Raw genomic sequence first — 27,899 nt, 5'->3', positions numbered from 1 at the left:
ATGTAGTACAGCCCTTTAAATTTCAACAATCATGGTCAGTATTGGGGGGGGGGGGGGGGGGCAGCAATCAGTTCAGGGACCCCCTGGCAACAGACTAAATTGTATTTGACATCTACGAAATAAGTTAGTAGGCTACATAAAAACAGCCACACATGAAAACAAACATATCAAATTGTGTAAGGGGGTAAACGGAATAAGAGCCCCCAAGAAGATAATTGCGGGGTGTCACTGTTAGTCTCACGAGCTCCTATACTAAAGCAGCCAGGCTACGTGTTTGCTAGCATTAGCATGTAAAGGATTTCATATATCAAGATCAGCGTGACATTTGAATTTTAAAAGTATTAATAGTTTTTAAATGGCATGTTTCCAGTGGCTTAACCGCTAACACCGTGTGGAGCCAGGAGGCTAGCGCTATTTAAACGGCAGCCGGCACAGGCCGCAAATGGAGCCAGGGACGTCGCGTGAAATCCCGAACGGCTCGGGGTTCCCTGAACCGACCGGTCCTCGGGAGGAGACCCCGGGGGAAGAGGCGAGAGGCGGCATGTTGAGGCGGAGAGGAGCGGAGGTAGAGCCTGCGGAGGAGATGGAAGCGGACTGTGAGAACGAACCGGAGCACCAGAGAAACACCGGAGGGGAGGAGGAATTGGACCCGAGAATTCAGGCATGTTACACAGTAATCATTTTTACCGACATAGCTATTAGAGATAGGCTACTGTAGTTTTATTTTCACAGAATAGCTAGTTATATATCATTAACCTTCTGCATATGAACTAAGCGAAGCGTAATAAACATGGGCACACACTGCACCAGCCTGCTCCTCTCACAGGCTGGTACCCAGCATGGACAGCCTCTCTGTGCCCACACTGAACTCCTAATCATTGCTTAGTTTATGACATCTGTCCAGCTTTTCTGTACTGTTTTTACATATGTTTTTAATATTAATTTCCCCTTTTGGTTCCAGGATGAGCTGGAGCAACTTAACCAAGCCAGTGATGAGATCAACAAGCTGGAGCTGCAGCTGGATGTGAGGAAGTTGTTTGTGTAGTGTTTGTTTATTGACTGTTTATTGTAGTGAATGTGACATGTGGTGTGTTGTCTGTGTGTGTGCTCCCTGCAGGAGGCCAGGTCCAGCTACAGGAGGATCCTCACTGATTCTGCCAGGAGGCTCAATGCTCAGGGCTCCCAGCTCGGTGCCTGTATCGAGAAAGCACGGCCCTACTATGAAGCCCGCAGACTGGCCAAAGAGGTGCGTGTGGTAGCTGCATGTGCCCATACTGTATTCAATGAACCCCGAGGACACTCTGTCTGTTTCTTTATTGCACAGTCGCATGGGGACTTTGTTTTTCAACTAACCTTGCAATAGACAAGAAGGACACTTGTAACATTGGTAGCTGTACACAACACAGGTAGTACAAGTTGAAACCTCAAATTGCTATGCATACAGGAAAAAGAAACAGACATGACAACAAATATACTGAATTGTCTTTTTTATAGTAACACCTATACACAAACTCAAAAATCGAATACATTTTGAAATCTAATAAACCTAAATCAAGTTCTAAATTGAATACTAGTCCTAACTCAGCACATATTATCACTTTTCTTCACATTTCCTTTTGAAACTATCAAAACAGCAAAAAATGTGTCATCACAGTCGCTGTCCAGGGTGCTGATCTCAATGTAGAGATACTGTATGTGCACTACATTACATTATTACATTACATTATTACATTACATTATTACATTACATTATTACATTACATTATTACATTATTACATTACATTACATTATTACATTACATTGCATTTAGCTGACGCTTTTATCCAAAGCGACTTACAATAAGTACATTCGACCAGGAAGACACAACCTTGAAGAAAACAGAATCATATAAGTACATTAGGCTTCATAGAGCAAAAACATTTCAAGTGCTACTCAACTGGCTTTAGATAAGCCAGTCCTTTATTAGTATATAAGTGCTTTGTTAATAGTTCTAACGCTCGAAGTGGAGTCGAAAGAGATGAGTTTTCAGTCTGCGCTGGAAGGTGTGTAAGCTATCTGCTGTCCTGATGTCAATGGGGAGCTCATTCCACCATCTTGGAGCCAGGACAGCAAACCCACGTGTTTCTGCTGATGGGAACTTGGGTCCCCTTCGCAGCGAGGGTGCAATGAGTCGTTTGGCTGATGCAGAGCGTAGTGCACGTGCTGGGGTGTACGGTTTAACCATGTCCTGGATGTAGGAAGGGCCAGATCCATTCGCAGCATGTTAAGCAAGTACCATTGTCTTGAAGTGGATTCTAGCAGTTACCGGAAGCCAGTGAAGGGAGCGGAGGAGCGGCGTGGTGTGGGAACATTTAGGAAGGTTGAAGACCAGACGAGCCGCTGCATTATGGATGAGCTGCAGCGGTCGGATGGCACATGCAGGTAGACCAGCCAGGAGGGAGTTGCAGTAGTCTAGGCGTGAACACAAAACACAGCACTAGAACCTAAACACAGCACGTAGTTATGGATTGAATGACAGGAAGATTCCAAAACCTAAATTAATTTTTTTTTTTTTAAATGTGCACAAGGACCAATTTCTATATACAAATATTGTTACATGTATTAATCCAGAGTTGGAAATACTGTTTATACGGTGTGATAAAGGGGCCATATTATGTTTATTCTGGTTTCCTTTCCTGTAGTGTGTTCTAAATGGTCTGCAAAGCTGAAATCCCTGTGTTCCCTCCAGAGGGAGTATCTCCTCCCGATTACGAACCTGAACATGAGCAGAGTAGGGCCCCTTTAAGTTTACCACAATAGGCGCGTTCACACCGGAGTACTTTTCCCCATACTTTTCCCGTTTAGTTCCGATAGTGCCTGGAATTTTGCGTTCACACCAAAAAGAGAGCTTAGTTCCGAGAACTTTTACCCCCATTTTGAGTGCCTGCTAGAGAGGTGGGACTATCCTGGGGAGAAAAAAGTACCAATTTCGATTGGCTGGGCGAATTGCAAACCACGCCCCGTAAAACACTGCACAGTTTTGTGAAGCTGCCATTGTATTTGCTGGCATTAGCATTATTAGTAGGGCCGGGACTCGATTAAAAAAATTAATCTAATTAATTAGAGGTTTTGTAATTAATTAATCGAAATTAATCGCATTTTTAATCGCATATACATATTTGACCTAAGAACAGTGAGAAGCAATTTTTTTTCACATGGATTTTAGTATACCATTAGGCGCATTCACACCGCAGTACTTTTCCCACAAAGGTTCATGAGAACTCTTTGAACCTGGGGCTGGATTAGGCAAATGAAGCCGCTGACGTCACTTCTTCTTCTTCTGCTTTGGGTTTACTGGCAGGCCGCAAATCACTTCACGGCGTATACTGCCGCCCAAAGTCCCCGGCCGGAAGTCCCCGGAGTTGGGGACTGGCTTCAGTAGAAGCTGCTGGGAGTCCCAGCAGCCTTCCGAGTAAATCGCCAGAACGCCGACACCTCCTCATCTCCACCGCTCCCATGTTTTATTTTGTGTTGCCATAAGTTAGTCTCTCTGCGTTTCTGCGCTGGGCTAATACTAATAATGCTAATGCGAGGATAATAAAATGGCGGCTTCACAAAACGTTTTGGGAGTTTTACGGGGCGTGGTTTGCAATCCGCCCAGCCAATCAGAAATATAGCTCTTTTCTCACAAGAGAGCCGTACGAAAGTCCCTGCTCTCTAGCAGCTCTCTGCTCTCTAGCAGGGACTTTCGTGGGGGTAAAAAGGTTCTCATTAACTAATTTTAGTACCAGCTCTTTTTGGTGTGAACGCGATAAAAGAGGCTAACGTCCACGCTAGCTTCCACGCTAGCTGCTATATGTTTTGCATTGAGGTGATACTTGAGGCTTGATGTGCTGCGGTGATATGCGAATTCCGTTTTGCATAATTTGCACACAACCGTGCTCTTATCGACGCTTCCATCCGTCCGTTTTTTAAAACAACATTTCCCACTTCACTGTGGTTTGTTGTTGTCTGAAGTCATGAACGTTAGTTGGTGCTCCAGTATAATCGGTACGCCTGAAACTCATCCAGTGAGAAACGTTCCGCGGTGCAAAAATAAGTGCGATTAAAATGCGTTAATTTTTTTAACGCGTTAATTTTTGTGTAATTAATTAATCTTAATTAACGCGTTAAAGTCCCGGCCCTAATTATTAGCATTAGCCCCGCGCACCAACGGAGAGAGAATAACTTATGGCAACACAAAATAACAAAGTAATCCTCCCTCAGGGACTTATTCCGGTGTGAACGCGATCTGTACTTAGTTCCATGGGGGTACTAAGTACAGTAAAGTACTTGGTGTGAAAGCGGCTAATGGCAACAAATGAGCCTTCACAGTTGCTGTCCGAGGTGCTGATTCAAATCACCAGAACCTAAACACAGTATGTCATTAAGTATCGAAAGACGTTTAGAATAAAAAAATGAATATATTTTTAAAAAGTAAACATGAACAAGGAGCATTTCACATGCAAATATTGTTAGATTCACCAAGTCAAAGTTGGAAATATATAACACTTTGTGTTAAAGGTCCCATGTCATGGCCATTTCTACTGATCATAATTCCATAGTTGAGGTCTACTAGAATAGATTTACATTGTTCAATATTCCAAACTCACTTTGGTTTCTCACAGCATCTCTGTATAGTATGTGTATTCACTCTCTGTCCTACACGGCTTGTTGGAGCTCCTGCCCCCCCCCCCCCCCCCTGTGAGCCCACTGTGCTCTGATTGGTCAGCTCGCCCACTCTGTTCTGATGAGTCCACCACCGTTACAGCGGAACATCAGTGATTATGTGTTACAATGGCGTTTGTTAGCAACCAGAAAATGACACCAGTAATGACAAACAGATGAGAATGCTGCGTGGGGTCTGGGTGCCGTGTTGGCGGGATGTTGCGGGGCTCGCTGCTCCGCCCTTTTAGGCTCGAGGGGTGTGAGCTGGATTACTGGGGTCGTTTCCTGGTTGCTGCGTGGGGCAGAGGTCCCGTTAGAATCTTTTTTCGCCGGTCAAACATGTCCGTTAAAGTTGAATTCTTCCGGACAACATTTGAAAAGTGCCGGTCAAAGGTCTTCTTTGTTATTTATTGGGCTTTGAAACAAATTGATATGATTCGATATTAAACAAACTAATTATAGTAGATTAACTACATCATTCAAAAGTGTTCAGTAATTTATAATAACACGGGAATAATAAACGGAGCGCTCTCTCCCTCTCCTGACAGCCCGTCAGTCTCATGCAGCTCTTAGATCCAGTAATGAGTGACCCAACAGTAAAACTATAACATAAGTGGCGCAAGTTGCGCAACTATTGCGCTAAGGGGAAATTATTTTGACCGGACATTTGACCGGAGAGATTTAGATTTTCCGGTCTTCAGAATATTTTACCGGTCATAGTCCGGTAATTACCGGCTAACGGGAACTCTGGCATGGGGTCTGCGAGACAGACACACACACTCACAGTCAGGCTGTGTGTGAGTGCGGAGATCCGCGGAGCTGCGGCTGAGAAAATATAAGGCTGAGTGAGTGAGGAGCTCGTTACGTCACTATGACCGTTACGTAACTATGACCGTTACGTCACTGTGACCGTTACGTCACTATGACCGTTACGTCACTGTGACCGTTACGTCACTATGACCGTTACGTCACTGTGACCGTTACGTCACTATGACCGTTACGTCACTGTGACCGTTACGTCACTATGACCGTTACGTCACTGTGACCGTTACGTCACTATGACCGTTACGTCACTGTGACCGTTACGTCACTATGACTGTTACGTCACTGTGACCGTTACGTCACTGTGACCGTTACGTCACTATGACCGTTACGTCACTGTGACCGTTACGTCACTGTGACCGTTACGTCACTATGACCGTTACGTCACTGTGACCGTTACGTCACTATGACCGTTACGTCACTGTGACTGTTACGTAACTATGACCGTTACGTCACTGTGACCGTTACGTCACTATGACTGTTACGTCACTGTGACCGTTACGTCACTATGACCGTTACGTCACTGTGACCGTTACGTCACTGTGACCGTTACGTCACTGTGACCGTTACGTCACTATGACCAGGAAGAAAGAGTTGTACTCGCTACAGGATGTACTTTGAGGGTTTGTGACTCTGCAGACCGTTTACATGCAGAAAAAGCTTCATAACACACAAGGGGACGGGTAATAACCGGAAAAGCATGACATGGACCTTTAAGTTTGACAGTCTGTAATGGTGTGGTGGTATATTGATTTGCTTTATTACATATATTCACACATAATTACATGAACATCTTGTGATTATGTATCATTTATCTACAGAATAGGATTAGGGTCACATTAAATCTGGCCAATAGTGTTTTTTCTTTTGGAGTTCTGAAATTAAAGTCAGAAAAACAAAAGTCTGAATTTAATCTCAGAACTAAAAAAAGATTGGTAAGATCTCAGGAGTCATTTCACATGCTCTTATCCTCTTCCGTATCAAATATCATTAATATTGGAGACTTTTTCTCCACAAAGTTAGCATGTTGTCTTAACATTACACAGTCACTGGATAATGGGAATGCATATGAAGACAATTGGTTTCTTTGTCAGTAAGCGTGGCTGACAGTGAATGAGTCGTCTGTAATGGAATATAATCGACTGTGGCTGTTCGTGTTGTGACAAGTCATTTGAAACTGTAATTAAACTATTGTAAATTGCGAGTAAAACTTCTAATTGAAAGCAATAATTGGATGGCTGCCTGCATTTCTCTCACAATTTCCACTTACACCACAATGTGTTTGAGAAGCCTATCATCCAGACTCTGTATCCCTCCTCCACAGTGATGCAGTCATTCATCTTTCAGCAGCGACCTTACTTTCTTTTGGTTCCATCCATCCAGCGGGCCTTCCTGCTGGTTTCTCACGCAGAGCCGTCCAGCAGACCTTCCCGTGTGGTTAGAGTACCCTTGCCTTTAACAACTTCCCTTAAGCTAACACTGACGCTCCTTCCTGCAGGCCTCGCTCACTGAGGTGCATGTGTGGAATGAATGATCTTCAATAACAATGCACCTCAGTGACATGGAGGTATTAAGCACAGTGGTGTGAAGTCACTACTGTAAGTACATTTGCTCAAGTACTGTACTTAGGTACAATTTCGACTTGTAATTTACTTGAGTATTTCAATGTTTTGCTACTTTGTAATTTTACCCCACTAGAATTTAGAGATTACTATTGTACTTCTACTCCACTACATGTATGTAATCCCTTTAGTTACTTCACAGATCTGGATGAATGATGTGATATATAATCAAGTGTTAAATCAGACTTTAGTTCCACCTGGAGTAAATCCACAAGCTGCCCTGCAGTATACAAAGTCATTCAAACTAGCTGCACCTTTACCAGCCTGAGGATGAAAGAACCAGCTCCACTCTGTTAGAGTTACTCAAATATATTCTGTCACAATTACTACAGCAGTTACCTGGAAAAAGGTGTAATCAGTATTTTAATAAAAATATAATAAAAAGTAATGTAACTTTATGCTACTTTCGGATTACATCCATATAAATTGTTATGTAAAGAAATACAAGAGAAAATAAATATCAATAAGATGTGTTTTACTAATGTGTATTATGTCAGACAACAAAACAATGTGACCTTAGGAAAGAAGAAACCATGATATCCAGATCAGAAATGATCTTATTGATATGAGAAGCTGCCTTTCATGAAGCAGCTTCAGGCAGCAGCCTATACTGTACACCAACACTGAAACACTTGAGCACATACTACAGGTTAAAAAAGCAGAAATAAAACCTGAGCTGACAGAAAATGCTCCGTTTTACTTTAACACACACAGTTAAGCTCACACACACTATTTTATGAACATACAGGTTCACCTGCTGAATTAAAAACAGAACAAATGAACAAAGAAAGTGAAAACCATGAAGCAGATTCAGGCAGTAGAAGTATAGACTCACACTGAAAGGGGACCTATCATGCAAAATGCACTTTTGTACGTCTTTTATAAATGAATATGTGTCCCCGGTGTGTCAGGGAACTCACCAAGTGTCAGAAAACACAACCCTCTCTCTTTTCCTCCATACCCAAATCTCTAAAAACGGGGCTGCAACGGATCTGATCCAGACTGATCCAGATTTGAAAATAGTCTGACGTCAGAAACGAGGAGCTCCGCCTATATGGCCAACTCTCCACCTATCAGGGGAATGAGAGGTTGCCATGGCATGGTAACAGCATGGTAACAGCATGGTAACAGCATGGTAACAGCATGGTAACATGACGCTCGTAACTCGCCCCCTCCTTTGCAGGGGGGCGTGGTCAGCTGCAGCGCATGCAAAGACAGGGTGGAGGAGAGCAAAATAGAGCGAAATGAGGCATGGCTAAAATGCATGATCTGTTTGGTATTTTGAAAAAAAACGTATAAAATTAAATATATACGTTTGGCCCTACACTATATTATTCAAATATAGCATGATAGGTCTCCTTTAAAGTATTATCCTACAGAACAGTACAGCTCACAGAGAAGAGAGAACATCTGATCCTTTACAACAAACACTAGATGCTCTTTTTAGGTTTTACTGACACTGTAATGCTGATGGTAATCCCCAATTTATAGAAATGTTACAGTTATCTGGTTTTTTTATGTAACTGTAAGGGAACACAGTAACCTTTTTTGTACCCTTATGAGGAGATCCAGTTCCATGTAATCTGTGACCCCCCAGCCTGGTGTTTATCTGCTGCTGTGCCCCCCCCCCCCCCCCCCCCCCCAGGCTCAGCAGGAGACGCAGAAAGCCGCTCTGAGGTATGAGCGGGCCGTGTCCATGCACACTGCAGCCAGAGAGATGGTGTATGTGGCGGAGCAGGGTCTGCAGGCGGACAGGAACACGCTGGACCCCACCTGGCAGGAGATGCTAAACCACGCCACCGCTAAGGTACACCCCCCCCCACCTCTCCCACACTCTGGAGTGTTCATGTGTTCTATGAGAACAATAAAAAGAGGGCTGTGAGAAAGATCTACAGATGTACTTTAAAAGAGAATCAGAAACCAGCAAGTACATTTACTGCAAAGATCCAGAGCAGACACATTGAAAAAGAGTAGGCTATACAATAAAAAGGCAAGCACACGTAATAACAATAAAATACATAATTCATAAATATGATATGTAAAAAAGTAGTAATTTAAATAAATGAAATACAAGTAATTAAATATAATAACAAGAAATTAAATATAATAAGTAGTCATTTAAAATAGTGAAAGTAAATGTACTTAAAGCTCCCATGTCACGGCCATTTCTGCTGATGATTCCATTGTTGAGGTCTACTAGAATAGATGTACATTGTTCAATGTTCCAAACTCACTTTGGTTTCTCACAGCATCTCTGTATAGTCTGTGTGTTCACTCTCTGTCCTACACGGCTTGTTAGAGCTCCTGCCCCCCCCCCCCCCACCCCTCCCTGTGAGCCCAGTGGCCGTCTGCGAGACAGCGAGACACAGCGAAACCCAGCCCAAACACACCCGCATCCTGTCTGGGAGTTTGTGTGTGTGCTCACACACCGACTCACAGCCTTGCCGCGTCCCGCCGTCTCACCCCCAGTTTCCACTGGGTCCGTCTGCGCCGCGCTGCGCCGCGTCACGGCTGCGCCGCGGTTTTGGTCCGACCTCCTCTAGCGCCATAACCCACCGGACGCGTCCCAGAAGAGTCCCAGAAGCGTTTCAGAAGCGTAGCGTCGTGCGTGCAGGCTCGCAGTTTTGTTATTGATTCGGGCATCCTGGACATTTGTACTTCTACAAGAAAGTAAGTAGGCTACGTAGTTAAATGTTTTATTTTTGTGTCTTTTTAAATTGTGTTTATTGAATGGCTCTGTACTGTACCTACAAGTATTAATTAACTTTAAAACATTAGTATGTAGTTGTTACCTTCCACTCCACAAACTGCAGCGACTAAAAACCAGGCCTTGTCCTTTCTGATGTTGTCCTTGTAGTAAGCATTGGTTACATCATATCAAATAGTGTGTTTTTCCACTTCCATGATGAAAACCTCATCGTCCATTGTGCGTATCGTAGTGGAGGTGTTGTGATGAAGGAGGTGGGTCTGCTAAATTAGTAAATGTGGGGGATGGGCCTGGCCCGGATGCTCACCTTTCCACTTCCTGCGAGGGGGGGCTGCCTGCCCGACCTTAAGTTACGGCTGCGCCACGGCAAAAATAGGATTCATCCTAATTTTAGAGAAGCGCTGCGCCGAGCCGCTTCTGAGCCGTAACACGGCGCGTGTGGTGGAATAGCACCCATTGACTAGAGTGGCCGCGATCCTTACGACCGCCGCTGCGCAGCCGTAACGCGGCGCGGCGCAGACGGACCCGGTGGAAACTGGGGTTGCGTTCCAATAGTCCATTTAGCTTATCCTTCCTAACCAAGTGAAATGACCCGGAAGTCCCTCAGTGGCAGCCATGTTAAGTGCCGTTCCAATTCTCTAGATGATAGGAAAGGAGGTTTCAAACTTCCTTTATAACCTCCTTTAGCTTAGGAACCACTGGACCTCCCTTACCGAAAGGAGAGGAGAAAATGCTGCCCCACAATGCCTTGCAGCCGCAGCATTTGCCGTCACTCAACAGTCAACAAACGATTATGATGGAGAAATTATATCATGAAAGTTACAGTGCTAATTAAGCATTTTAAAACGTATGTGGTAAGTTGCCAAAGTGCTTTGTTCTGAACGTTCATCAGTATTATAATCAAAGAGAGAAATATGAACGTTAGTTTTTACTGAAATGATCAAATAAAGTCAACATTTCACAGTCTTTACTGAGCTGTGTGGGGTTTGTTCAACTTTTAAAAGATGTTTGAATGGTGATATACACAGTGATAGATGTTAAGGACTAACGTTTATAATAAATACATCTGTATTGATTTTAAGATCTTTTCATCAATCATACGTATTGGATCATTTGTATTAATGTGGACCGGAGGGAGAGGGTGACGAGCATAAGTTTCACTTTCCTTTTTTATTTCAATTCCAACTTTGGTCATGAAGAATATTTTTCTCTGTTGTCCACGTTCATAAAGCATAAAGCAACAGCATCAGAGCACGGTGCAGAGTCTCTAGATGAGTTTACAGTAGTCCCTCGTTCTTATTGAACATCCATGTTGTAGTCCGCTGTATAGAAAACTGTAGTTTCCATAGTTACCCCACAGCAGCAGACGCACATTCATGACGTCCGCTGGCGCATCATAAACACGTCGGATAGTGAAAGTGCATTCGGATTCTCTAAAGTACCGCAGTCTCTTCTCCTAAGTCCTTTTGAATTCTCCTATCCACTATCCCTTAACCCCGTGACCTTTCACTCAGAGGTCAAGGAATAGACGATAGGGTTAGAATGTAGGAGCTGATTTTTGGATTATCGGAACGCAACCTGGGGGTTAGGGAGGAGAAATCGGCGGAGCTCTATGGGCATAGATATGTCTCATAATTATTTGTGTGAACATAAAAATAATTTGTGTGTAAATATGTGATTTGTAAATGTAAAACACCATCCACAAATGCATTTAAAAGATTTGCAATCTCACAAATAAATGTGCAAGTGTAAAACGGATCTGCAAATACGCTAAATATTTTCACAAATAAAAAAAAGATCTGTGAATATCTCTTTAACATTGACAACTTTCGATCAGGCATTTGTGAATCCATTTTGTATTTGCCGACCAAAAATGCGCTTGCGGATCTCAAATCTCTGCTCGTGGATCTCACATTTCTGCTTGTGGATCGTCTTTTTACACACACGGAATTCTGAGACATATTTTCTTGCCGGTCTCTTCTAAAATCTACTCGTGTCACTCGGTTATTTTCGGAAACCACGTGATGGCCCGCTGATGACGACATTTCCGCATGATTTAAAGTAAGAGCATGATGGTTTGTTTAATGCTGTTTTTTTATTATAATGAACAGCGGAACGTTAGATGCATTATTTATCACCATCATCATCATCATCATCATCATCATCATCATGTTATAGTGATACAGTTAGTTTGTGTTAGTTTATTGGATCAATATAGCATATATCGAGCAGCTATTCTTTCACACACAGTGACGTCACAGCTACCCACAATGCAACGCGCGCCATATATTTTTTTATAAAGACGCCATTTTTCTGGAGGTGCAAAAATCCTGGGAATGCTAATATAAACAGCTAGCTTATGTAGCCAGGCAGAGCGCACTAGGTATTTTTTCTGAATTAACGACCGAAGAAATCGCTGCATGTCTTCGGATGACATCTCTGGACTTGAGGGGTGTGCTCTAGGTCGTTACCAGCGTAAACTAGAGCTGTGTGGGTTGTTGGATGTACAATGTATGGAATTACGACCCTCAAAAGTGGCCTTCGGTCGATTTTGGCTGCATCTACGTCTATCTTCTGGAAACACCAGGTGAATACCCCACTTGTCACAATAATATTATCATGCCAACGCATATATGTGGTATTTTAGAGTTGACTATATTGATTAAGGCAATCGACTATGATATTCTGTATGCACCTCGTGTGAAATGGTTGATACCGGAAGTACGGTGTCGCCCTCGGCCCAAAACCCGTATGTGTGTGTGCTAAATACATATTTACTGTGAATGTATGCAAAAATGTATGGCATATAGCTGTCTAACAGAAGTTACATTCATTTCTCACTTATTCTGACAATGTACTTAACCCCAAATAAAAGAACCCAATAAAAAGAGTTGTTAAATAATAGTGAAGTCACGTCTCTCTCGAGTTTTCCTTTTGAGCTTTGCCAAAAGCCACTGTGTCAATGTTGTTCTACTTGGGTTGCCGTCCGGCGTTGTCCAATATGGCGGACCATCTCGCACATGCGCACTGCAGATTGGGCATTGAGCACTTTTGAATATTTCGAATATAAGCTAAACGTTAGCATATATGCTAACTTTACATTGAAAAGGGCTTAGACAAGCTAACCGTTAGCATAAATGCTAACTTAACATTGAAAACGCCATAGACAACCTAACAGTTAGCAAAATGCTAAAATATTATGTTCTAAGAGTACTCAGATCTTGTGCTTGAGTAAAAGTACTCAGATATTGTACTTGTCACCTTTTTCATACCTGATGAGTTTGCATCCCTTTATATATATATATATAAAATAATACAAATCTAAATATTCTTAATAAATAGCCTTGTCTTAATGACATGGTCAGATTGGGTCACCTTGATTTAGATATTGGGACATTCCTGGTGGGCGGAGAGAGGAATTCTCATTGTGATAGCATGACCACCTTTACAGGATATGCTGACTATTTAAAACAGGCGCTCCATATGAGGAGAGAATGGAGAGAACCATGTTGATCTAATTTTGCACTTCACTGGCAGCTAATGAAAAGGTAAGTTATGACTATACATATTTTTTACTTTTAAATGCACATATTTACTGAACATTAACCAGGTAGCTTACATTCAGACTATGAAACTGTGTTTACATGCTTTAAAATGTAGCAATCAACATGAAGTAACTCAGTAAAAGGGGGGGGGGGTTGGTGCAGCAGGGGTAATCATTTACAAGTGGGAGGCAGACCAATCATCCTTTAGGGGGGTCCGGGGGCATGCTCCCCCGGGAAGATTTTTTTTTTAAAATATTGAAGTTAAAAGCATCAATCTGGTGCACTTTGAGAGCAAAATTAAACCTACCTTAATAATACCTTAAAGCGGACAAAAGGCACTGGAGAAAACTTATTCATTAACACCCTTTAATGAAGCAAACTAATGCCTTAACTCACTCAAATAGAGTCAGCAGCTGGTTGAAGTCACTTCAGATCACTGATCCAAGGAACATCCATTGAAAGAAGAACATATAAAACAAAATTAAGATTAACCATATAATTAATATGTAATACAATAAAATAAAATGCATCCTATTCTCTTACAGTACATGTGATCCTGACTGGCACCTCATAAACTTCAGATGTAAATAAGAAACATGAAATGTATCTTATTCTCTTGCATGTGATCCTGGCTGGCACCTCTGCTGTCTTTTACAGCTCTGTTCTTCACTCCCTTCTTCTAATCCTGTTTTCTTCTTTTAGTGTCTTAAAAGTAGACTGAGGTATGAAGGGTTAACGTTACATTTTAGGATCATTTTTAGTCATGTTCTGTATACATACTAACATATAAGGGTATACTTAGTGTGGTTACTCCATGTTTACTAGCTATAACATTAACGTTACATCACTCTTTTTCACTTCTTACTCAGTCAGCCAGAGTGCAGATATCACCATTAGATTCACAAACCTGAAACATCATCCATTTCTTCACTGCTGGTGATGACATTGTTGTCAGCTGCTGATACTGCTGCTGCTGCAGCTTGTGGCTTCTGCTTCGATGAAAGGACCTTTCTAATATCCATAACTTTATAGGCTATTAGCTTAAAACTCGTCAGGCACTAGGAAGGATCACTTCTTCAGGGCAGTGAAGGCTACGCAGTACACAGGCTCCCGCAGCGGCTGCCTCTCTGATGGACTCCGGTACTGTACATTACTCACGAGACGTTTTCAACAAAAAAAATGTTTTAAGTGAAACATCCGGGGCTTTTCAGAAAACATCCGGGGCTTGAGCCCAAGTAGCCACCCCCTAGCACCGCCACTGGTATCTACAAGTATCTGTATCTATAGCTAGTGTGCTACACTAGCTATAAGTCTATGCTAGTTAGCTAACGTAGCTAATTTGCTAACATCATCAGCAGCACCTAGCGTTGAAACACCTGCTTAGTCTGCTTCAATCTATCAGCTGTGTGACAAATGTGACTGGAAGATTTCTTTTTTTTCTCTAAACTTTGTTTAAAATGTATCATGTATCCAAAAATAGCATGTAGGAAAGATTGTGCATGAAGTTAGAAGTGAAAGTTATTTTTAGACCAGAGAGCATTTAAAGGTGGGGTAGGTGATTTTGGAGAAACCAGCTGGAGTGCGCTAGAATTTGAAAATACACAACCGGAGAAAATCTGCCACTTCCTTACAGAGCCCCTCCTCCAACACACACGAACGCGCACATGACCAATGAGAGCACGAGATAAGTTTGTGCACAGATGGAAGGCTGACAGGCAGGTAGGCCATCCAGTTACTTTAGCCGGGCCGGCTCAGATGATTGGTCGTGCTTTTTACAGAACTACGGCTTCCACTTTTTATGGATTTTTTGTCAAAGCATTAATATATTCATTGCTATCGGGATGTTAAGAGCATTCCATGGAATATAACAAAAAGTGTTTCTGAAATAAATTACATACCCCACCTTTAATGACACAGGGACTTTCAATTACTAGTCAATAGTGAGTTAATCAATCAAATAATAATGGTTTTTCCTTTAAATGTTTGAACTTATATTAAAAAAAAACTACTCCTACTGCAACACTGTGATTTCCCTGTTTGGATAAATCTTTCTATCCATCTATCTTATTGACATCTAAGTAGTGTTTACATTTGTTATCACACTGGAACCTTAAGTAAGGTAGAGCGTGTTGCTAAATGTATTTACAATATGTTACTGTTAAGTTTTTTCCGGGGCAGTGTTCAGCCACGCTGTCCTCTTTTCCCTGTTTAGTTTCAGTGACATGGATGGGTTTCTATTTCATTTTACTAAGGCTTAAAACTGAGCTAGAACCTATTAAGGCTCAAGTGTACTAAAGTGAAACCAGCAGCATCACCCTGCCCACAGTGTCCTAGATGTAGTTGTCTAATACATGAATTATGGTGGTGTCTGGTCACATTAACGCTTCATTGTTTTTTATTATAGGATGAAAAATGGCAGGACTGAGACGCAGGAAACCCCCCCTCACGGATGCGATCGAACATGCGATCGAGACAGTTGACAATACTGCAAAATTGGAAGTGATGTACATCAACTCTTTTAAAGGTATGTATTTTTGTCATCAGTACAATTTGTGTTTTTATGTTCAAAGTTGATCAGATCCACAGTACACCCTTACTAGTACTTAGAGTTCATTGATTAAAGTAATGTTGCATCAATTGTATCCTCATACTATTGATACGATATACGATACGATATTACTTTATTTGTCATATCAAGTCTGAAATGTGACTTGCGTCACAGCAGCTCCATGTCCAACACCAACATAGACACATATCCAGACACAAATACATGAAACACAAACAACAAACATTCAACATAACAGCACAATCAGTGAGAGAAAACATGCTCAAAGATACATTTTGTATTGAAGGGCCTGATGGGAAACTGATTTGTTTGCCTGGTCTAGTGTGCCAGGATAATGTAATAAACCAAACCAGAAACCAATAACTATTATTATCATATAGTTTTGGTGAATTTTAATACAAAAAAACATGGCAAGAAGATGAATCACTGTACATTTAATCATTTAAATAATAACCTGTAATGTGGTTAGGTCAAGGGGTCTTTGCCACTGCTCATTTACAAAAAGGAGACTTTGTGGTGGAGTACAGAGGGAATGAATACATTCTGAAGAATCACAAAGGAGGAGGAGGATATATATCATGTCAGCTGTGCTGTCTTTATGTTTGACTTCTACTGGCAAGAATGAACATGGTGGTAAGTCCTAAATACAATTATACATATTTGAAATTGAGTTGTAAGTTGTTGTTTTATGAACGTAAAACGTGGTTTATTTTTATTTATTAAGTGTTGATGCAGCACAAGAAGATTCCAGTCTAGGAAGATTAGTCAATGATGACCACAAACATCAACACAGCAAAATGAAGAAGGTCGTGGCAGAGAACACATTTTTAATAGATTTGACAACGATTTATTTGCTTATGGGTGTGTTAGTAAATATTAGATTAGGAGTTATTCTCTTTCCTCACATTTAGACTAACACAGTTGTTTCTACCTCTGATAACTTTTGAATCAGGTAAATGCACCGTCTTCTCATTAATAATGTTGAATTATTCTTCAGGTTGGAGAGCAAGCTACTGCCACCGAGTCTTCTGAGGCTGAGATCCCCAGTACGAGTGAGCCAGCTCCTCAGAGATCTTCAATCTCCAACACACAGGTACGTCTTCAATGGATTTGTCCCTTGACTTCATTTCCCTAATAGTTCAGTATATATCCATTTCCTGCTTTATTGATATTTGGTATTGGCATTTGATGGTTCAATTGGCTTTTCTGTAGATCAGTGTATCTCTGAATGTGTGTCAAACGCAGTCAGATTTTTCTGATTAAATGGGGGTCCATTCAGGGGCCTTTAGCAGAATACTCTCACACCACACATGTCAGTGGTGCTGTTGTTGTGGGGTCCACGTTACTTGAGCCACATTAAACTGCACTTCTTTCTGTTTTTCTGACCATAAACTGAAGGAAACATCATGTTTGACATGTGTGCTCTAACGTTAGCTCAGTTTGCTTTGTACCAGTCATACCAACTGTTGGTGAGAGGTCAATTCATGCTGCCAGACTTCATTAAATGGGGTCCAGTCAGGGGGCGTTAAGCAGAGTAGTCTCACACACACATGTCAGAGATGCTGTTGTTTTTGGGGTCCATGGTAACTGGATGATAAAGTACACATTTAAAAGAAAGATAATTTCCTATTCATTTTTAATTCTTGTTTTAAATCCTAATGAATAATTGAAACGTTTTCATACGTTTTAAATCATCAAGACATTTAAAATGTTTAAAAAAAAAAATGATATCCCATTCAAGTTTGTGGGATATGATGCTGATCTTTTGTACTGTACCATTTTGTATCAGCTTATGGCAAGTCAGATTGTCGTAATTACCATCATTTCAATTAGATTTGTATCATGAGCTACTTCATAGAAATAATAATATAATTGCATCATAAATACTAAATTGTAAGACTTAAATTACTGATGTGACATTTCATTTCAATTTCATGGTTTATTTGGCAGGGACAATGCACATGAACACTTAAAACATTAAAAATGTGTCAAGCGTAACAGTGCAAGATGTAGCTTTGTGCTCATTTCCACCCGCAGATCCCTCACATAAAACATTTAAGAAATTACATTTGACCAAACATAGCAAAACAAAATACATGATATGCAAAAGTGCAAAAGAGCCAAGAGCAGCACACAAGTATTTACAACATGGAGGTACAATATAGCAGCTACAACATATAAAGTGCAAGAGAAGACAAAAGAGCTACCTAAAGTGCAGGAGGAGATACCCCTGTGTTTAAAGTGCATTTAGCGGTGATTGCACGTCTGTTTGTTTCTCATCTATTCTTTGAGTTGACCTTTAAAGCTATTGAGAGTGGGACAATCCCGTATCTCAGTTGGGAGGCTGTTCCACAAAGAGCTGCCTTTAATTAGAGGACATGGCGTCCAAAAGTGGTCCGTCTGCGGTGGACTTCACAGTCTCCCTCTGGGTTTATGACCTAGTGCAGCGTTCCAGTGTGTTTTCTGTGGATGAATTCCCCTAAGGGGGGGGGGGGGGGGGGGGGGGGGGGGGGGGGGGGGGGGGGGGGCCTGTCCATGTAAACATTTAATAAAAAAACACACATACTTTTAAAAGACTTAAAATGGTCAAAACTGTGTTTTATCAAGGATGGTACAGTGGTGGTATGAATGTGGCTTTCTGTCCAACACCTTGATAGCTCTCTTGTACAGCTGTTCTATTGGGTTTCAGGTTTGTGGCTCAAGCAAACGACCAGTTTGTCAAACAGTATTCAATGTGGGATAGAATCATACAGTGGAGGTATGACTTTGCAGCATTGACAGTTAACCTGTTAAGGCCCGAGCCTGTTTTCCAGGTCTCAGGATCGAAAATGACATTCCCAGAACAAATGACCATATCTTCACTTCTAAAAGGGGAAAATTAATAATCTTTTTTCTCAAAGCAATGATAAACCTGTGAGTTGGATGTAGAAGAGTCAGAATCAATATAGATTTTTTTAATTTGAAAGTAAATTCAGATTGAACATAGTAAAAAAAAACATTACTTACTGTATAGTGAAAACCACCCTTGAATGATGGGATGGTAGACTAAAAGCTTTAGGAATCCAAACTATGACATATAATAAGTACCCTGTATCAAGATTGATGCAAAAACAAGTGACATTTGACCTTTTTAGAGAGATTTAGCAAAAAAAAACCACTTCTGGGGTCATTTGGGTGGATTTGACCTATCTCTGGCCCCCTTTGATCGATTTTGATGATTGACATCTCTTTCTAACCGTTTAGAGCCAATAGAATCGAGGGGAAGTTCCACATACACACACATGTTACAAAATAAGGAGTAAGAGTGACGCGTAGCCAGAATACCCCAAAAACAGGAAGCTGTCATTAGCAGCTAATATGAAAACTATGAATTATGGATTATCAGTAATTTTTTGTGACACAGACACATTGGATTAACCTATGGACTAACCTTCAGCCACGTTTTATATCATTTTTAATGCCATTGAACTTGTGTTATTATTTATCAACTTTTTATCTCAAATAACTTTTCCATAGCAGTTCCAGAAAAACACAAAAATAATTAATTTGTTTCATTTTTATACAGGTCGGCAGCCTTTCAAGAAAAGCTGTGGGAAAAGATGGAGATCCAAGCTGTTGAGAAGCACATGATGACCTTCATTAACACATGTCGCTTTCTGCGGAAAAGCGACTGCGATAAGTGTCTTGAAATGGAAGGAGAAGCACTCAAACAAAGACATTGGTTGGCCATAAAGTTTTACATAAATAATCGGATCACAGCTCTCAAGAGCAAAATGTAAAGTGATCATTACTGTCTGTTGACACCATTAGTTGTTGTCAAGTGTAGTGCTTGCAAAAGTTAAATGTTTGTTGCAAGCCACTATACAAATATATAGATCGTACTTTATTTCTTATTTCACCCCTCATTGATGTCCTCTTCTTAATACCTCACCTCATCTCCTTTTCTTTTATCTGAATTATTCACAATTTCCTCCTGCCTTATCTCTTCAACTTATCTTCTCTTGCCTCTATGCTTTTTAAATCTCATCTCTTTTTTGTAATCTTCCTTTTATCTCAACTACCTTATAATCTCTTCTAGTTTCTCATATTATCTTGTTTTTCTCCTGACACAATTTATTTAATCTTGTCCCTTTTCACACTTTCAATTTCCTTATTTCTTTCAATGTCTCAAAATACCACATCTGGTGTCCTCGTCTTTATCTACCATTTATTGTGTCATTACCTTGGATCCCATATCATTACTTAAAGAGCCTGTGACAGCCTCCCAACAACTGTTGTGCAATGAAAATATTGGGCTACTAGTCATCTCGAGAACCGTCAGTTTAAAAAGAAGGTGCGATACCGTTCCGTTAAATATCAATAATTTCGAACATTGCGGGGAAATTCCTTCGACTCATTTGAAGTTTTGGGGGAGGAAGCCGGAAGTGACGTCAATGCGGGACGCTTCACTGTGCGGCGACGAGAGCCAAACACGGACAAAGTGTGTTGTCATGGGTATAAATGGTGAATTACTGAGTTTAGGCACGTTAATAACGTTTTAATGAAGTTGACTACAGTATATTCATATTTGTCAGTGCTTTCATGTCAATTCGGCGAACATAAAACATAAATGATCGTGGTGAAGATGATGATACATTAGGATTACAAATCGGTAGTGAGAGCTGCTGAATTTCCTTCCCGTCGGATGTGATGTAAAAACAAATCGATTATTTTTGTAGTTGTAAACTCAAGTGGATATAAACTACATTTATTAGTGCTTTCATGTCAATTCGGCGAACATATGATACATTAAATGATCGTGAGGATGAGGATTACAAATCGTTTGTTTTGAGCCGGTCTGCATTTCCTGATGAGAAAACCAAACGATGCTTTTTGTAGTGTGTAGTACACCAACATGGATTAAACGTGTGTTTTTTTTTACCACAATGTTGGGGAAATGAATGGATAAATGCACGGATTATGATTATTATTATTATTCCCACTCCGATCGGGACACTAGGTCCACCGTTTCCCCGCAGCGAGGCTCCCCCCGTTGACAGTTTACGTGGGCTGGGCTGGGCGCAGTGTCGGACTGGCCATCGGGACGAATCCCGATGGGCCGGTACCGAAGTGGGCCGGTCGGATAAGTCACTAGCACATCCCCCCACTCCCCCCCGTTGATAATTTACTAGCGGGTACCGAAGTGGGCCGGTCGAGAGTCCCGGGATGATTTTTAGTCCCAGTCCACCACTGGCTACATGACCGTATGATCGCCCATATTGACGCACCTAATTCCTAAACTTCTAACAGATACAACATAAAGCGATCCTTCAGCCTCATATGAGCTCTCAGACACGTTCAAAATTAAACTGTCATCGCTGTCATCGCTTGCTGCTGTGTGCGCCATCGTGTTTACATGCAGATGCTGGGATCCTGAACGGTGCAGCTGGAGCGCTGTGCCCGCAATGACGTCACACATCATTTGGCGGGACTTGAAGAATCCCCGAGAAGATCCAGAAAATGGTCAACATTGAAGGGCAGATTAATGGTTATCAAAGTACAAATATCCCAAATCAGTTCAGTAACGGTTTTCAAGGGGACAATATTTACTCAAATTGATGGGTTTGGATGATGGGGGAAACCCGTGTCACAGGCTCTTTAAAGTAATCTCCCTTCATGTCTAACATAAAAGTTTTGAAGGTTAAATTCTTCCAGTGACCTTAGACCCTCATTTAAATCAGCCACAAGTTGTTTGTTAAGTCCTTTTTGGGACCTCTGTCATATAATAATGCCGTTCTTAAATGGTGATACCTTTTTGTGTACACTGAATACAGTTCTTCTTTTGAAAATTAAAAGTCTAATAACGACAATCTCCATGTATTACTGGAAAGCTCTATAATAACATTGTATTGCTTTAAATGGAAATTACAATTACTATTTAAGTAGAATAGCCTTATAAGCATCACTTATATGGCTTCAATAATTAACACTTAGAACACAAACCCCTCTTTATTTAAAAAGAAGGAAACTGATACAATTTCAGTAAATGTACTGTGAGTCTCATTCACGAGTCCAGACATCCCTGACGAAGGAACCCAATGTCTGAACGAGGGATAGTGGAAAAGTTTCACTAAAGATGGGGATATATCTGGGGCAATGTGGGGACACTGACACTGTATACGTGCCAGTGTCACAGTGGGTGAATAGACTAATAAAAACATTACTATAATAGTTTAAATATGAATTAAAATGCTATCAGTACATTGGAATTTAATATAATTGTGTCACTTAACAGAAGCTACATGTTGACACTAAAGGTGAAAATCATTCTGCATCCTGATAGCCCTCACTTTGACAGTCAAATGTGTTAAATTGTTACCTTAAGTAAGTCAAGTAATACAGTGTGCAAAGTGACCCCACTGAGTTTTAAACCAGACAGTATATTTTTGGAGCCCACTCATGACTAAAAGCCAGACAGCGTGTATATATGGACCCCTCCTGTAACTCATACCTGACAAGACCCCATGAAACGGTTTATAGTCCGCGGTCAGTGACCTCTACTTTCTCTGATTGATCATTTAAAGTTAAATCTTTGTTTGAGTCCACTTCAGGATTCTGCCTGATTTTTTTTACAGTGCTGTACAACCTTCAGAAAGGTGGATCCTGTACGGGAAACTTCTGAAGCAATGGAGAGTCAGGACTCAGAGAGACACGAGGAGAGTTGGAGCTTTGATGGCAAACACAGATGGTTTATTGGGATAGTTACGGCAGAGAGTTGACAAGACAGGTGGTGTGTCACGATGTTAACACAGCGGTTGCCAAACCAATTCTGAAGAACTATTCTGTAGCTCAAGGTTTTATCTAGTTCGGAGTGTAATAACTCAACATTCTTTATCAGTGAGACTAAACAAATATGGACCCTGAATCTAACTAGAGCTCTCGTCCATAGAAAAGAATGCGCGCCAGGGAACCTTCGTCCCTGAACAGTAAATGACTTCATTGGCGGCTTGTGCTCTGTCATAGACTGGCAACAAACAATGCGCCCAAGCTGCTCCTCCTTAAGAGAGATGGCAGCAATACCCAAGGCCGTAGACATATGCCACGGGAAAAGAGGACAGTGAGAGGAGAAAATTATGAACTGTGTCGAAGGTTGAATACCTAAGCTAATTATTCCCGAACAGATCCCAAAGGGATGGTCTGGTCAGGTACCCCCATAATGCAATAAAGACAAGCATGTGTGTGTGTAAAATGTATATAGGATGTTTCTATATTATGTTTTTACTATTTTATTGTTTTTATATGAAAAGGATAACTCTTTGAAAAAATATGATGAAGTTGAATTTATATCTTACGTATGTGTGTCTTTTTATGATGATGATGATGATGATGATGATGATGTGGATCTTGCAGATTCAAATTGACTATGCCTATCTTACACATGGTATTGTAAGTGTATCATGTAGGGTTGGATTCACAGTAGTCTGGTTTCCAGTCTTGACTCGGTCTTGCCCTGCCTTGGTCTTGGTCTTGACTTGGACTCAACCTCTTAAGGTCTTGACTTGGTTCTCGACCTCTTAAAGTCTTGGTCTTGACTTGGTCTCGACCTCTTAAAGTCTTGGTCTTGACTTGGCTCGACCTCTTAAAGTCTTGGTCTTAACTAGGTCTCTATCTCTTAAAGTCTTGGTCTTGACTTGGTCTCGACCTCTTAAAGTCTTGGTCTTGACTTGGTCTTGACCTCTTAAAGTCTTGGTCTTGACTTGGTCTCGATCTCTTAAAGTCTTGGTCTTGACTTGGTCTCGACCTCTTAAAGTCTTGGTCTTGACTTGGTCTCGACCTCTTAAAGTCTTGTCTTGGTCTTGTTTCACTCCGGTCTTGGTCATGTCTTGCTCTCAGATAAGGTGGTCTTGACTACAAGACTATCTCTAGGTTAACTTATATACTGTCCACATGAGCTTTAGTCTGCAGTCTGACCGGCTGATGTGATTTGATACTCTTCGTAGCTCCTCATAGCAGGGGTCTTCGACACCCACAAGACACGACAGATTATGAAAAATGCCCTCATATGAGATTTTGGGCCATTTTGATATGTCACCCTCACAGCCACTAACAGGATTGATGCTGTGAAACCATCCGATCACCGCAGTGTAGCTGTAAATGATCTTGAATAAAATGAATTGTTTACAATGCTGCTAGCGCTAAACCGGAAGGACCAACACTGTGTTTGAACCGGAAGTGGGTAAAGGGGCAGGGCTACACAAGGTAATGTGGGGGTTTGTGTCATCCCGCCGTGTTCCTGCTCTCAGTCATTAGAATAATCTTTAATCGCCCCACACAAGGGGACATTTACATAAATATCATATCTTCTGTTCCTCAGGTGAACGAGGCGGAGGAGGAGCGGCTCCGCAGCGAGCGGGAGCACCAGCGCGTCACGCAGCTCTGCCAGGATGCCGAGGGCCCGGGTCCAGACTCTGCAGAAAGCCCTGAAGAAGGTCATCGTCAAATCCAAGCCTTACTTTGAACTCAAGGCTCAGTTCAACCACATTTTGGAGGTATGTAGCAGCCATGAGCATTTATCATGTGTTACAACATCACACACACACACACACACACACCACACACACCACACACACACACACACACACACACACACACACACACACACACACACACACCACACACACACCACACACCCACACACACACACACCATGTGTTCATATGGTAAGCCAGCAGCTGATCATGTTCCTTTCTGACCATGAATCAGTTGGGACTGCACATGACTCAGCAGCTTTTTTTGCTGATGTACTTTACCTGTGGCTAGTTCTAGCTGCAGAGTCTGCAAAATGTGTCACAGGGGATATCATTATCTTAACATGCACACATTTGTGGATCTGAGGCATTAGAAACTGCTGGTGAAAGCATTCAACCTTCACTGACTTTCATTTGAATTCTGAAAATCTAAACATTTTGCCCGCAGCTTTGCAGATACTTCCAGTTGCTTCCATTTTCCAATAAAACTTTGTGAGGTTCAAGTTGAGAGATTGGAACCAAAATATGGGCTAGCAGATTGTGGAGAGCTTTGAGGGTTTCCTGCTGATGTTTATTTGTTTTTCATATATAGTTCTATCTTACTAGCTGTTAAGGCTTGTGGCATCCTCAGCTGTTCAATTGCTTGACACAGCGGTTATTTGTAAGCTGTTGTTTCCTATCACCAACCCAACATTTCTCAATAAGAGAGAAAGAGTGGAAATGTTTCCAGTCCCTTTGAAGTGTTTCTTATATTGTGTTGTTCAGGGTTCCCGCGGGGTCTTAAAAAGTCTTACATTTGATAATATGAATTTAAGGCCTTAAAAAGGTCTTAAATATGACCCAAAAAATAAGAAAGGTCTTAAATATGATTTAGAAGGTCTTAAAAATGATCGGATTTGAAAGGTACTTCTGTGTTGCGATCACGTCTAAATGTGTTTTGGGGGGAAATGTCCGGGATGCAAAGTAACCAATACGTAATAGCCTTCAGTTCCCCCCAACAATTTTGTATTGAAATAAATCAACATGGAACCAGTAATCACTAACTTTGTTTCCCCCGGCCCCTTATCGGAGAACACCCAGCTAGTAACCTAGCAACCAAGCTAGCAGCAGTCAGAAACTTAAGATATCTTCGAATCTATTTACAAACAAATATGGGGAAGTGTAAGTTAAATTTGGTTGGAAAACATTGAATTTAGTGCTTGGTTGAAACCAGTGGAGGGGTTTGAAGCCCCGCTGCACCCTTTTGCAAAAAAAATAAAATGTATTATATTATATATATATATATAATAGCATTTGTTTTGCTAATGTAGCGTTAGCTAGTGCAGCAGCGGCTAGATCCCCTCCTGGGTTAGGCGACGGAAGTGACGTAATCTGCCACCCAGGACAAGAGACGAGCATATTAAATGTATTATTTTCGGTTGTGTATTTGTGTTTCCAGGTATAACATTAAGTTATAATAACAATCATAACTTGTGGATTAATTTCATTATGGTATTGAGTTTGTTTCAGATTAACTTTTGTATTGATGTTGCAATTTAATTTCTCCAAGAGAGACAAAAATCCCCTAAAAATATCTGGTGGATATCTGACCAGTATTTATATCCTAAAATGTCTTTGGGTTTTATCCACAAAGCAACACAAATAAGAACTGTAAGTTATTATTTAATAATCAAACCATTATTATTTAAATGTAAGTATATTTCATTACATTTTAATGTTGTTATAGAGTAAACAAGCGAATACAAGGGTAGCTTTAGGCAACATTGTTGCTGGCAACACACCCAATTCAGGATCCGCAGCTCAGGTCGATCAGCAGCTCAGGTCGATCAGCAGCTCAGGTCGATCAGCAGCTCAGGTCGATCAGCAGCTCAGGTCGCTCAGCAGCTCAGGTCGATCAGCAGCTCAGGTCGATCAGCAGCTCAGGTCGATCAGCCCCCGACAGCACGGCCAGGACAGACAGCAATCCAGAGTCCAAAAGAGCGGCAGCTCAGGCAGAGAGCAAAACAATCCAGTCGCAGCGAGGCACCGGCACAAAATGACCCAACAGCCCACAACACTTTTAAAAGCTTTTAAAACGTTTTATAAAAGCGCAGCAGACCAATTTTAAAATACAGGTCTAAAAAGCTAAATAAAAATTATTAAAATGTCAGTATGCACAAGAGGTAGTTAAAGCCAACAAAAACAAGAATGAGACAAACACTAAAGTCAGACTGAAGCACTCCTTTGTGCATCAGTCTGTCCTCACAGTAAATACAGAGCTAAATCCCAGACCAAATGCACGCTGAAGGCTCTTTGAGCATGTTTTTCTCTCACTGATTGTGCTGTTATGTTAAATGTTTGTGTTTCATGTATTTGTGTATGCATATTTGTCTGTTGATGTTGGACATGGAGCTGCTGTGACGCAAGTCAAATTTCAGGACTTGATCTGACAATAAAGTAATATCGTATCGTATCGTATCGTACTAACTGAGACAGAGACAGAAACAAATCAAAGTGCTGCTAACTTGGAACACACGATGGCAGCCCACTGCTCCTAAGGACTAGGATGGGTCAAATGCAGAGAAACCATTTGCTTACATAGTACCTGTACTGTGTAATGACATAAAGTGCAACAAAAAAACCCATGTTAAAGAACATATAACACACAGCAGAGTATTTTTCCATACTTGAGAGCGTGCCTGGAGTCAGACTTTAAATAAAAGTAAAATTGAGAATAGAGAAGTGTGACTGTGTCTTGCTAACTTGCTGTTCACCTTTTTTTCAGGAACACAAGGCCAGAGTAGTAGAGCTGGAGCAGCGCGTGGCGAAAGTGAAGTCCCGTTACTCTGTGGCCCTGCGGAACCTGGAGCAGATCCAGCGAGCAGATCCACGCTCAGAGGGGCCGGCTGGCGGGGTGCGGGGGACCGCAGCCTCTCCTGTGGGGGCCGAGGCCGAGGTCATGGTCTGGTGGGGGGGGAATGGAGAGCACGCTTGGTGGCACCCGACGGGGAGAAAACCCGTTCTGTGGGGTGGAGAGGCACAGAGAGAAGTGGCTGGGGCCAGAGGAGCGGCAAGGGGGGGGGCAGGCCACCCTCAGATGCATGTCCGTCATCAGCCCTTGCCAGACCATCGCCTCGGACCCTGTGAGAAGATGTGACTCTGTGGAGCACCGGGGGTACATGAGTGACGCCCGGGTGAGCGTGCCGGGGGGGGAGTGGGGGGTAGCGAGACAGGACGCGTAATGAGGAACACGGTTCAGCGGGGTGGCAGAGACAGGGGGGGCAGAGACAGGGGGGCCACAGCAGTCGGAGAAGGAGGCCGTGGGCAAGTGAAGCAGGACAGCCTCATCAAGCAGCACAGCAGGAGCATCAGTGTATGATGAGAGAGGGGCATCATGACGAGCTCATAGTGAGGATCAGAGAGGACATTAGAGGGTGGAGACAGCACCCATACATCTCTACCCA

General features: G+C 41.8%; 1 long non-coding RNA gene and 1 pseudogene across 3 annotated transcripts; both read left to right on the top strand.

Annotated features, from left to right (window-relative positions):
* The first annotated feature begins 19 nt into the window (after window positions 1-19).
* Window positions 20-27,814, top strand: LOC117539110 (annotated as a pseudogene).
* LOC117539112 lies at window positions 12,368-17,044 on the top strand. 3 transcript variants are annotated; one of them, XR_004567942.1, is made up of 3 exons: window positions 12,368-12,425; window positions 15,788-15,907; window positions 16,947-17,044. It is a non-coding gene; the product is annotated as an uncharacterized LOC117539112 (long non-coding RNA). The 3 variants fall into 3 exon arrangements; XR_004567941.1 differs by lacking the exon at window positions 12,368-12,425 and adding an exon at window positions 16,419-16,582 and having other exon boundaries at window positions 15,433-15,907; XR_004567943.1 differs by lacking the exons at window positions 12,368-12,425; window positions 16,947-17,044 and adding exons at window positions 16,419-16,582; window positions 16,674-16,752 and having other exon boundaries at window positions 15,433-15,907.
* Window positions 27,815-27,899: the final 85 nt, after the last annotated feature.

Source organism: Gymnodraco acuticeps, unplaced genomic scaffold (genome assembly GCF_902827175.1).
Source record: "Gymnodraco acuticeps unplaced genomic scaffold, fGymAcu1.1, whole genome shotgun sequence".
Classification (NCBI taxonomy): Eukaryota; Metazoa; Chordata; class Actinopteri; order Perciformes; family Bathydraconidae; genus Gymnodraco; species Gymnodraco acuticeps.
This window is presented reverse-complemented; position numbering and strand designations above follow the sequence as displayed.